This window comes from Hemiscyllium ocellatum, chromosome 12 (assembly GCF_020745735.1).
Source record: "Hemiscyllium ocellatum isolate sHemOce1 chromosome 12, sHemOce1.pat.X.cur, whole genome shotgun sequence".
In the NCBI taxonomy this organism is placed as follows: Eukaryota; Metazoa; Chordata; class Chondrichthyes; order Orectolobiformes; family Hemiscylliidae; genus Hemiscyllium; species Hemiscyllium ocellatum.
Genome location: NC_083412.1, coordinates 52734744 through 52746882, shown reverse-complemented (window position 1 = coordinate 52746882; position 12139 = coordinate 52734744). Strand labels below are relative to the sequence as shown.

At 45.6% G+C, this 12139-nt stretch overlaps 1 protein-coding gene across 8 annotated transcripts in view; it reads left to right on the top strand.

The window, feature by feature from the left end:
• bcor (BCL6 corepressor) overlaps window positions 1-12139 on the top strand; it is a 312325-nt gene that overhangs the window by 193332 nt on the left and 106854 nt on the right. The window contains exon 1 of one of the 8 annotated variants that reach the window (XM_060833546.1): window positions 9443-10082. The exons of 6 other annotated variants lie outside the window; for them this stretch is intronic. The gene's annotated coding sequence lies outside the window, so the exon portion shown is untranslated. Of the gene's footprint in view, window positions 1-9442; window positions 10083-10470; window positions 10498-12139 lie in introns of those variants that run through there. One more of the 8 variants, XM_060833548.1, reaches the window with a different exon arrangement.

Sequence of the window (12139 nt, the reverse complement as noted above, 5' to 3'; positions counted from 1 at the left end):
CATGACTTTCCTCACCTATCTAGTTAGTAAATTGGTTTACATAAACATAATCTAGTACCTTCATTATTTTATAAACCTTGGTCAAATTGCTTGGGTCTGTGCTTTTCTGAAAGTTGCAGTCGAAGCTGCCTGAGCATATCTGGGTAATTAAGCTGTTTCAAAAGGGGAATTAATCTTCTGCCCTCCTTTGGACTCATTTCAAAGTCCGAATATCCTCCACATGATGGTACAACATATCCGAGAAGGCCTAACCTTAAGTTTTGAAGAAAAGCAAAATGGTAAAATTTTTATTTTATCATAAATCGTCATGTGAATGCAACCTGAGATCCTGTTTGGTTTTGCTACAGCATCACAGTGTTGATTGTATCATACCACTGTATAAAGGTTCACAATCATTTTTTCCACAGAGCACCAGTTTTAAGCTTGTTGCTTTTTTTAGACTGTACATATCTTTATCAATTTGACCTGTTTGTATCAAAGCATTGCCATTTTCTCATGTTAAGCATAATTTGCTAAACATGGGTCCTTTCCCCAACATATCTAGATCTGTTTTGCATAGTTCAGCATCCCCTGCACACCAACCTTTCTAAATAACTTGGCAAAATCTACACTTGTACTCTAGATTATTAATGCATTAGCAAATGTTTAAATGCAAATCCCTGTAGGACAACTCTCATAATAGGTTTCCAAGTAGATATCAGTTTATTGATAACTTAACAACTTTCTACCTACAGGCATTTAACCAATGCCTATGAGCAAGTTACCATGAGTTGTGCAGTTTTAAACTGCAATAAAACTCTTTACAAGGTACCTTTTTAATGAATCAAAAACCTTTTATTTTGCATTTGTTCTTGGAAAGTGGCAAGGCATTCAGATGTTTGCCTGTCCCTAATTGCTGTTGTGAAGATGGAGCTTATTGCTTTCTTCACCCATAGTGCTGGTGGGAGGTTTTTTTGGTCTGATGACAGTGAAGGAGTAACAAGATTGTTCCTATTCTGGGTGGTATGTAACATGAGAGAAATTGGCAAGTGGTGGTGTTTTGATGCACCTGCTGCCCTGGATCTTCCAGGAGGTGGATGTTGCAGATTTGGAATAGGAAGGTGCTTTGAAGGAGTCATGATACTTGATGTGATGCATTTTATAAGTGGTACACACTACTGCCACTGGGTACCTGGAAGGAATAATTATTTAAGGTGGTGAATGTTTTCATTAATTATACATGAAAGAATACTGCTGATTGCTGAAGTCAAGCAAATGGTCCCAGTTAACTAGTTGAGGACAACTAGGGAAGGGTAATAAATGTTGGCCCGGTTAATGGCACCACATAATATGAACAATTAAAAATGTTCTGCAACTCAAGTGAACATCAGAGAACTATCAAAGATGCAAACAAGAATATCACAAATGAATAACTCAGTGTAGGTATAGTGAGAGGCTGAATTGTTTTAGCCACTTTGGTTCCATTTGAACCTTTAGAATATTTAAAATATAATTTGTGAGGTTTATGTTTAAAATGAATCATTAGAGCTGTTTTTGAGCGGTATGCAATGGGCAACAATAAACTACCTGACTAAATCCACTCTCAATGATAGCTTTCTTGTTTCAGTTGTGACAGAGGTTTGAAATAAATTCAGTTTCGACTTTTGTTTACCAACACTTGGAGCATGTGATCATAATTCTATTGGTTTTAAAATAGTTATGGAAAAAGATAACTTTTAGATCAGGTTAAAGTTATAAATTGGAGGAAGGCCAATTTGATGACATTAGGCAAGAACCTTCAAAAGTTGATTGGGCACGGATATTCACAGGTCAAGGGATGGCTGAAAAGTGGGAAACATTCAGAAATGAGATAACAGGAGTCCAGAGACGGTATGCTCCTGTTAGGGTGAAGGGCAAGGCTGATAGGTGGAGGGAATGCTGGATGACGAGAGAAATTGACGTTTTGGTCAAGAAAAAGAAAAAAAAATGTCAGGTATAGACAGCAGGGACTGAGTGAATTCCGAGAGGAGTATAAGGGCAGTAGGAGTAGGGCAAGAGGGATATCAGGTGGGCCAAAAAGGCTTTGGCAAATAGTGTTAAGGAGATCCAAAGGGTTTTACAAATACATTAAGGACAAAAGGGTAACTAGGGAGAGAATAGGGCCCTTAAAGTTCAAGAAGGCTGCCTGCAGGAGATGGATGAAATACTAAATGAGTATGTTGCATCAGTGTTTACTGTGGAGAATGATATGGAAACTAGAGAAAATGAGGAAATAAATAGCGATATCTTGAAAAGTGTCCACATTACAGAGGAAGAGGTGCTGGATGACTTAAAATACATAAAAGTGGCTAAGTCCCCGGGTCTTGATCAGGTGTACCCAAGAAGTTTGTGGGAGATTGTGTTGCAGCTGTACAGGACATTGATTTGGACATTTTTGGAATACTGCTTTCAATTTTGGTCTCCCTGCCATAAGAAAAGTGTTGTTAAACTTGAAATGGTTCTGAAAAGATTTTCAAGAATGTTGCCAGGGTTGGAGGGTTTGAGCTATAGTGAAAAGCTGAATAAGCTAGGGCTGTTTTCTTTGGACTGTCAGAGGCTTAGAGGTGACCTTATAGAAGTGACCCTATTATGATGGGATGGATAGGGTGAATAGTCTAGGTCATTTTCCCAAGGTAAGTGAGTGCAAAACTAGAGGACATAGGTTTAAGGTGAGAGGGGAAAGATTTAAAAAGGACTTAAGGAGCAACTTCTTCATGTAGAGGGTGCTGCACATGTGGAATGAGCTGCCAGAGGAAGTGGTGGAGGCTGGTACAACCACAACAGTTAAAAGACATCTTGATAGGTTAGTGAATAGGAAGGGTTTAGTGAGATATGGGCCAAATGCTGGCAAATGGGACTAGATTAAGTTATCTGGTCGGCATGGATGAGTTGGACTAAAGGGTCTGTTTCCTCTGTACAACTCTACCCTGCAGGTTTCTGGGGGAAATCAACAGTCCATTTTTCCCACTATTGTCTTTTCACTATTGAATGCTGAACAGATGCAAACTGGAGTACCAAATGTACTGCTGGGGAAATTATTTACACTTCCAATACCTTGGCAGTACTTTTCCATGCCAGTGATCTCCTAGCCCTTCTTTGGAAGGTGTTGACTTTTGCTTGGGATACTGTTACCAGAGCCTCTCACAACAGCGTATTGTGTGAAGAATGGACATTGCGTGAAGGACTCACGGCCTAATCCTATCCTTACCCTTCATCCATACACTCATACTTTGCTGGATGGGAATTCTGATTCTTTGCCTCCTCCTTTTGATTACAGTTAGTTTGAGCCTTAACGTTTGGTTTTCCTTCTTCGTCGCTAACTACGTTTAATTTCCTTTTAATTATTTTATATTTCCATTGTGGCGTCCATAAATCAGTGTTGAGTTGGAGTAAATCTTTTCCGTTTAGGGGAGTTTAAATGGTCTCCTCATTCCAGTATTTTCGGTTGGAAGCGGTGAGATGTACACAAACTAAAGATAAACAGAGAGTAGGTAGTGTTGCCAGAAGAAAAGCTGGTAATCGTGGATGCATTTTTTTTTATTTCCACTTGCGTAAAATATAAATAAATATTTGCCCCAAGTTTTCTGCATCACATTGAGATATTTCGTATTTAGAGGTTATAATGTATTCTGTTTGTGACATTAACTTTCAGAATTTGTCTGAACAGAGTTAAATAGTGTGTTGTTCGATGGCTTGTATTTTAAAGGTCGCCGTAGTGGGGGCCGGATCCTAATAAGCTTTTGTAACACGATACTAAAAGAGTGTTTTGTTACTTCGCAGAGAGAGAGAGAGTGTGTGTGTAAGTAAGGGGGTTACTATTTGAGTTATCTTGCTGACTTTAATTTAAAACTTTCTTGTAAGTTTTCCAAATGGCGAATGCAGCTCCATTCTCGGCTGGAGTTCCACTCTGATAAAGTTCCACTCTGAATTTTAATTTGAATTTGGTTTAAATCCGCACCAGAGTCGCACTGATTCACAGCTTGCGTTTGTATCTGGTCGGAAATTGTAATCCGCCGTTTGGGTGCGATAGAAGCGAATGCAATGACATTGAAGCTTTGGGTTACAGCATCTGTGTATGCAGTAAAAGCCAATCCTCCTCATGGTCAAGAAACATTTTCACGTTTCGGTGGTATATGAAGCCAATCGACGCTCTTTGACAAACGTGCAGCTGATTTTTTTGTTCATTTTAAAATGTGCTGCTCCAGCTGCGGTCGGAGTTCTGTACAGTTCAGATGTACTTTTCTTGTACCTCGTTTTGCAATGAAATAGCGATACTCTGTTGAGTCTCGTCCTCCCCGCCCCCGCACACCAAGCGCCTTTCGCAGTACATTTATTGTTCTTTGTTCGTGTTTGCAACCTGAACATCACGCGTCCTTCAAGAAAGAAAGCGAAGGGGCTTTCAGTGTTTTGTTTTAAGCTGTTGCAGCGTGTTGTATCGCTGTTGTCGAGTGCCCTTCCATTGCTTGTTTCCTGCGTCCGTTTGGAAGCAGGCGTTTCGATCTTGATAATAAGCTTGAGATTGGCGCTGTGTACGTATCGCAGCGAAGCGGTCGGGTCGAGGAAGTGGCACTCGCTGATGGGGGTGGAGGGAGGGGGGGGTGGTGGAGGTGGGGGATGGGAGCTTTCGCCATCTTTGTCTTGTGAAGTCGCTGAGGCTGCTGCTGCTGGCGTTTCTGCTAGAGGCAGCAGCACTGAGACAGGTGGCGCACTTCGCGCAGCCGCTATCGCCAGTTACATTCACGAAAAAAAACACAGGGATTTAATCCCACTGAATAATTAAAAACCCCGAAATGCCTATCCATTTACACCAATTTCATTACCGGCGGTGACTTTACATCTATTAAAATATGTAACCCCCCCACCCCTCCCCGGACACGTGGATTCTTTTATTTGCATCAAAAACTATGATATGGAACAAAGAGTGTAGAAACCCGACCTTTTATTGATAATGCTACTGTCAGGAACAGGTAACAAAGCAGCGAGCTGCGGCTGATGCTGCTTTTTAAAAAGCGAAGTTTCCTTTGGGGGGGGGGAAATTACAGAAATCAGCTGACGTTAGTCATATTTGTAGGCTTGTTCATTTCGAAAGAAGGATGCGGTTCCCTGAAGTAGGATGTGAAACGAGAGGTTAGCGATATTTTCTTCAGAGTGAGGTGTTATTAACCGCCTCTGAGAGAAACCAAAGTAAAACAGAAGGATATCGGGAGCGGTGATGGAAATTGTGCAGTAGTTACTGCACTCCACATCACAGAGAGAGGGAGAGAGAGGTCAGCAGCTCAAGGCTGTGAGGCGAGTGATTAAAGAGCCCGAACTCGACACAGAGTACCGATCCCAGCAAAGGAAAGCGTCGTGCAGTCGCTACACGCTGACACAAATTGCTATGAAAAAACACCTCCAACTGATTGTGAATAATTGCTACATTAAACAATGCGGGAGCACAAACGAGCAGTTCATTTATTGTAGCGAATCTTTGCCGGCACTTGTGTGTGTGTGTGTGTTGGGGGAGGGGGAATTAATAGAGTGGTAGGTAAGGTGACCCACCCCCGTCCTCCTTGTTATCTGTGAGCGGAGCTTTCTTGATGCTGGGAATGTAACCTCTTGTACCTCATGGCCAAGATGGCTCAGACTGACGGGGTATGGAATATTTCAAACCATGCAGTGGATGAAAACATTATTTGCAGACAATTGACGATTTCTGTACTTTTTAATCTAACTCTAGGACTCCCCTGCTATCTCTAGGGAGGAACTTTATAAGTGTTATCAGCTACTCTCAGTCATAAGGTCATAACTGTAGTTTAGGAGACTTCGTGCGCTGTATGAATGTTTAGGGCGATTCTCTATCCAATTATCCACCCCCACCCCACCCCCCATTTTATTGCAGGCTATATTCCGTAGCCAGTCTCATCCTTTAAACAAACATTGGCTCTCAGACTCTGGATGTTTGATCTGAAACGGGCTGGGGAAAGAAGCCTTGACCAAAAATTTAAGTGATTTGGGGGAAAAGATCTGACAAAGTGGTGAGCAGGCTGAGATACGTTCTGCATTAACAACCGAGCTTCCTCGTGGTTGCGTCTCCAAAGGACAGGCTTCTAAATGAGAACAGTCAAGCGCTCAACGCCCTGTTTCCGCCCAGTTTCGGAGAAACACAGAGCGATTCTGCTTACGCGTCGCGGAGAGAAGCAGCTGCTGCGAACTGTTAGTGCGGGTGTGAGAGATTGCTTCTACGTGACTGAGAGTTTGCGGGGGAGTAATGTGCAACTGTGACTCCGACAAGCGGCGTGTCATGGAGGGAATGTGTTTGGTTGCGAGGGAGGCTGTGGGCGTGTGTGGCTGTGTAAGAGTCTATGAGTGTGTTTGAGACTGAGAGAATGTGTTGGGGGGCGGGGACAGTGTGACGGACACAGTGAGGAAAAGGGCACTTGTGTGTCTGTGTGGTGTGAAGGAGGATATGCGAGTGTGAGGAATACATGATTTGGAGATGCCGGTGTTGGACTGGGGTGTACAAAGTTAAAAATCACACAACACCAGGTTATATTCCAACAGGTTTAATTGGAAGCACTAGCTTTCGGAGCGACGCTCCTTCACCTGATGAAGACAATCACCTGATGAAGGAGCGTCGCTCCGAAAGCTAGTGCTTCCAATTAAACCTGTTGGACTATAGCCTGGTGTTGTGTGATTGTTAACTTTGAAGAATACATGTGTGTGACTAAGAATGTAACGGTGTGTGTGTGAGAGAGAGAGAGGGTCCGTGAAGTGAGAGAATGTGACTTTACGAAACTGAGAGCACTTGGCTGCCGGAGGATGGATCCGGTGGTTCCAGGGTATCTCGGTTTGTAGTAGTTATCAGAATTATTGAGACGGTGGTTTGCGCAACTCGTGTGTGTATACGTATGTGTGTATGTGAGACAAGGGGAGACTGTTGCTGGGGTTTGGAGAGCTGCGGGGAAGGATGAGCCGAGGATTCACTGCAGGGCAATGTGTGTGACTGATTGCAGGTAAATATGAATGTTCCCATCTAGGTGTGTCTTGTGAGCCGATTGTGTGCAATGAGGCAGTATATGGTGTGTTGGGTGGGTGCCAACAGGGAGTGTGTGCTGAGAGTGTGTGCAGTGAATGTACAATGAGTGTATGGGTGAGTGCACTGAGTTTCCAGTGACTGAATGCTGAGGGAGTACAGTAAGTGTGTGCTGTGTACGGCGAGTGTGAGCTCAGGGAGTACAGTGTGTGCTGTGTACAGCGAGTGTGAGCCCAGGGAGTACAGCGTGTGTGTGCTGTGTACGGCGAGTGTGAGCCCAGGGAGTACAGCATGTGTGTGCTGGTGAAGCATGAGTGTGTGGTGGGTGGGTACGGTGATTGTGTGCTGGGGGAATGTGCGTGTGTGTGCTGAGAGTGCACAATGAATGAATGAATGCTATGAGGTTTATGATGAGTGTGCTGGGTGACTACGGTGTGTGCTGAGAGTGCAGTGAGTGTATGGTGATGGTGTGTATGTCCTAGGAGTGTACAGTAAGTGTATGGGGGAATGCGCTGAGTGTGTGCAGAGGATATACAATAAATGTGTACTGTGAGTGTACAATGAGTGCATGCTGGGTGAATGCAAGAGTTTACAATGAGTGTGTGCTGTGAGCGTGCAGTGTGCACTGAGAGGTTTAGGGTGAATGTGTGCTAAGAGTGTACAATGTGTACAGAGAGAATATAATGTGTGTGTGCTGTGAGGTTTATGGTGAGTGTGCTGAGTGCAGAATGAGTGTTGGGTGAATACGGTGAGCGTGTACAGTGAATGTGTGATGTGTGTGCAGTGTGTCTGATTTAAGAGTACAGTGTAGGGTGAGTGTGTGCTGTGAGGTTCACGGTGAGGGTGCAGTGAGTGTGCTGAGTTTTACGATGTGTACAGTGAGTGTGTGCTGAGAGGTTGACGGGAAGTGTGCGTTGAGTGTGTGCAATATGTGTGGGGTGAGTGTTTGGTCGTGTGTGCTGAGTTTTGCAGTGAGTGTGTGTTGTGGGGTTTACGGTGAGTGTGCTGAGTGTACAATGAGTGTTGGGTGAATACAGTGAGAGTGTGCAGTGAGTGTATGCTGTAGGGTTTACGGTGAGTGTGTTGGGTGAATACAGTGAGAGTGTGCAGTGAGTGTGTGCTGTGGTGTTTACGGTGAGTGTGTTGGGTGAATACAGTGAGAGTGTGCTGTGAGTGTGAGCTGTGAGGTTTACGGTGAGTGTGCTGAGTGTACAATGAGAGTGTTGGGTGAATGCAGTGAGTGTGTGCTGTGAGGTTTACGGTGAGTGTGCTGAGTGTGCAATGAGTATATTGGGTGAATATGGTGAGTGTGTGCTGTGAGGTTTCCGGGGAGTGTGAGAGCCCTTGAGTGAAGATTTCCCGCGCGAGACGTGCGCACCGCGTCCTGACCTTTGGGTCAACTCCCAAGAGACTGGCGAAGGCAGCGCTTCTTGAGCTCTGCAAAGCCCCTTCAAACTGAACTCTGTGTGTGTGTGTGTGTTTGTGCGCATCAACGATGTGATTGTACCTTTCGTCATTTCTGCCTCCAGCCTCATACGTGCCTAGAAAAGCTTACTTTGTACTCTGAAGTGCATGAGCTACATATTTGCACTATGTGTAATTTTCAAATCACTTGCATCTCCTATCTATTTTAGGAGGTAAGTGTGACGTTTCTTCAGTGTACAGATAAATAAGTTTCGAAGACTCCCTGCTGAAAATTGTGGAAAATATTAAAATGAAGCCTGACTGCATTTAAATTAATGTAATCAAAACATTGAAGATGTGCTTTTATTCGACGTGGAATTTAGTCTCTGTAGCTTTTCTGGTTGATTCCGATTTTTTCGTGTGCAGAAAGAATAGCTCTCATCATTTCTACTTGTGCGGATAAGATGGAAACATTGAGGTTAGCAATTGAACATAAAATTGCTCATCCGGGGCAATAACCGGAAAACAAAACCAACCCCCACCCCCTCCCCTCACTCCCCTTGCCCTGGTGCAGACCACCCGCTAACCCGGACGATGGTGTGTGTGTGTGTGTGTGTGAATGTTAGTCTGATTCTCACCACGTAGTTGAGGAACGCAGTGAACAGCAGGTAGAGCCGAGTGAAGTGGACGTCTGAAAGTTTTATTTGGCCCTCGCTGTTCCTCTCTCTCTCTCTCTGTGTCTGTCTGTCTCGGGATTCCGCCCTGCGCTCTGGTTCAGATTAGGAATTCCCCCCCTGTATGTTCCGGTTAAAAAAAACACCAAGCCGGAATGAAGCAGGTCGGCGTTCCGCGGTGTCTGCGGATTGTGTATAGGGAGGGGAGGGGAGAGGGGGGAGGCGGCTGTAGGTTGGACTCGGGGTTGTGAGCTAAAGGTTGATGTTTATGGTAATTGAAGTTAACGACTGGCCTTATGGGTAGAGATTTTTTTCCAGGCTCGGAGGGGAGCTGCACGCTCAGAGCTGGATCGGAAATTTAAAAAAATCCGTTCGCTGTGTTACAGACGCTTGAGCACATCTGCTCCAGTGATCTGCCAAAGGGCTTCTTCTCTGTAAACACCCCCCCCCCCCTCCCCTTGCCCCCCCCCCCCCACCCCCTAGCAGGCAGCAGCCTGAGGTTTTACACAAGGCAGGGGGATGCGGGCTGAGCAGAGTCCGATAGAGCCCGCAGACCGGATAGTTCCGCCGCTCTCTGTGTGGTGAGGAGCCAACATGGCGCTGCGGAGTCTTGCTGTGGCCGAGTCTCGCAGCCGCCCGCCACCTGTACACTGAGAGCCGCTGCTCCATCCCGGGGGAAACAGCCGGGAACACTGGCCGGGGCCAGGCCTGACCTCCTTGTACCTTTCACTGTTAGCCGCCGGCGGATTGCTCTCTCTCTGTGTCTCTCTCTCTCTCTCTCCCCGTGTGGTGGATATCCGGACTTTTTGGGGGGTAATCTGTGAGCACACGGCTCAGATGAAACAAGTCTTCTCCCTCTGGCTTGGCGATTTTTAAAAAAAACCCTGAAACGGCACGTGGATGCAGTAAAAAAGACAAGGTCAGCACCAGAGGAAGAGTCTGGTAAAATTCTACCGAGAGCCTGGAATCAGGTAAGGGGTGATTTTGTGTGTGTGTGTGTTATGTGAAGGGAGTGGTTTATCGTATTGGTAAAGCCGGTTGTGGGGACGCGGAGACTGTCTGTCTGGGTGGTGACTTCTCTCAGTCCGCTCCGGGGCAATCTTCAGCCCCTTTCTCCGTTCTCAGGGGAGACTGGCTCCGGGTTCCGTGTTAGCTCGGCTCTCGGTGTAATGTGCGCGAGTGTTGAGGGCAAGTTTCAAGACTCGGACCATTCCAGCACGATCCTGCTGCCGTGCCCGACAACTTCTTGAGGGTTTGGTGCAGGATTTGATCCAGTCGGTCTTTTTTTTTGAAGCCACGTTCATCTGGAGCAGCTCGACCGGGGCGAACGTCACTTTCTGTTGGGAAGATATTTTGTTGGGAAGTGCTGTCGATATTGCCCGCACGGTAACTGCGGCTTTTTCACATCGCATTTCGCTCAGTCTCCAGATCGCACGGGGCCCTCAGGGATAATCGTGTAAAGCCAAGCCGCGTATCCCACCGCCCCCCCCTCCCCCAACACGGCTAGGACCAGGATTTATTCACTGGATTCCGGTCCGAGTTTCACCAAATGCTTTTAATTAATTTACCATTTGCGTTTATCTGTGGTGTGAAAATCAGCACAGATATAACTAATCAGGACGGAAACCCTTTTTTAAAAAACATCGTGTCCATTCAGCACTAAGTAGATGAAAGCGTTTTATTAAAGGGTGTTAACTGATCTTTTAAATGGGGTGGGGGCGGATTAGTTCCCTGTATGTGGGTATATTACAAATAACTACAGCGTGCTAAATTATTCCCAGCTCATGAGTTGAACCTTATGGGTTACGCTGACGGATGATTTATTTTTGAACTGTGTCTTTGAGGTTATTGCCAGAGCAGCTTTTAACTAACGTGGGTCTTTATTGCTTAAAGTGTGCATCGTCCGCCTAATACGTTAATAATCACTTCAGACTGGCAGAGTGTGCTTTTCAGCTGAGGTTTAACGCTGAAGGTTGTGCTAGTTCTAACTGGTTACCTGCAAGGTGACAAGTACCCGTGTGGCACATACCAGCTCTGCCTGACTGAAGGCTGCTGACCGTATTTGTATGTCTCTGTCTAAGTGATCGATTGGTCTAGACAGCAGTGGCCGGCTCCCTGCACGCTCAGGAGAGAATGGTCATCGCAGAGAGAGAGAAAAAAATGAGGGCAAGTAAACCAGAGCGTGGTCTGGGTCTTGATGGGCGGGTTCAGCCCTCAGCCCGTGTGAACTGAGCGAACAGAGACTGAAAGTTGTTGGCGGAGAATTTCATGATCCGGATATAGCGCGGGAGGTGTTTGCATGTATGACCATGTAGTGTGCGCATCTCACTGTCTCAGCGTGATACAATGTAAGGCGTGTAGAATGGAACTGTAAGCGCATACGCACACAGACGGTGTATTTTAAAAATATACAATTGCTGAGCGCTGCTGGGGTAAATGCACCTTCGTTCAGCAAATTAAGCTTTCCTTGAACTATTTACAAGGCTGCATGAACGCAGGGCACCTACTGCACGAGCAGAGTTGGTTGAGGTGGAAGTGACAACAGTAGTGACGGCCCGTTCCCTTTTGTCTGTTTTCGCTGACTTTTGTGTTTAACGATCTGCGCGTCTGTGCGGCCGGAGCATCCAGTTTCAGAGAAACGATTGGATTCATTAGTGGACTGCGAGCTGGCGCTCCGATTTCTTTCCCTAAGCGCATCGGAATATATCGATTCTACGTGTTTCCGTTATTAGGAAATGTGTTGCTCTTCCCAGCTTCACAAATATTGTTTGTTCAGTAGCGCTGTGAAACTCCCTGTTGAAGTCCGTGAGGTGCCTTCCTGGATTGGCCGGCTGAACCGCTGACCCACTCGCCTCCCGCCGCACTTTCGATGTAAACAAACACCTTGAAACTACCTCTGTCCCAACTAAAGCTCTACGGTTTCCCTACGACTCGAGACCATGTTCTCATAGTCTCGATTTCCATTTCATAGTAACTTAAAAAAATATTTTTTGGTTTGATGAAATGTTCCATTTTCATCAGCCCCTCG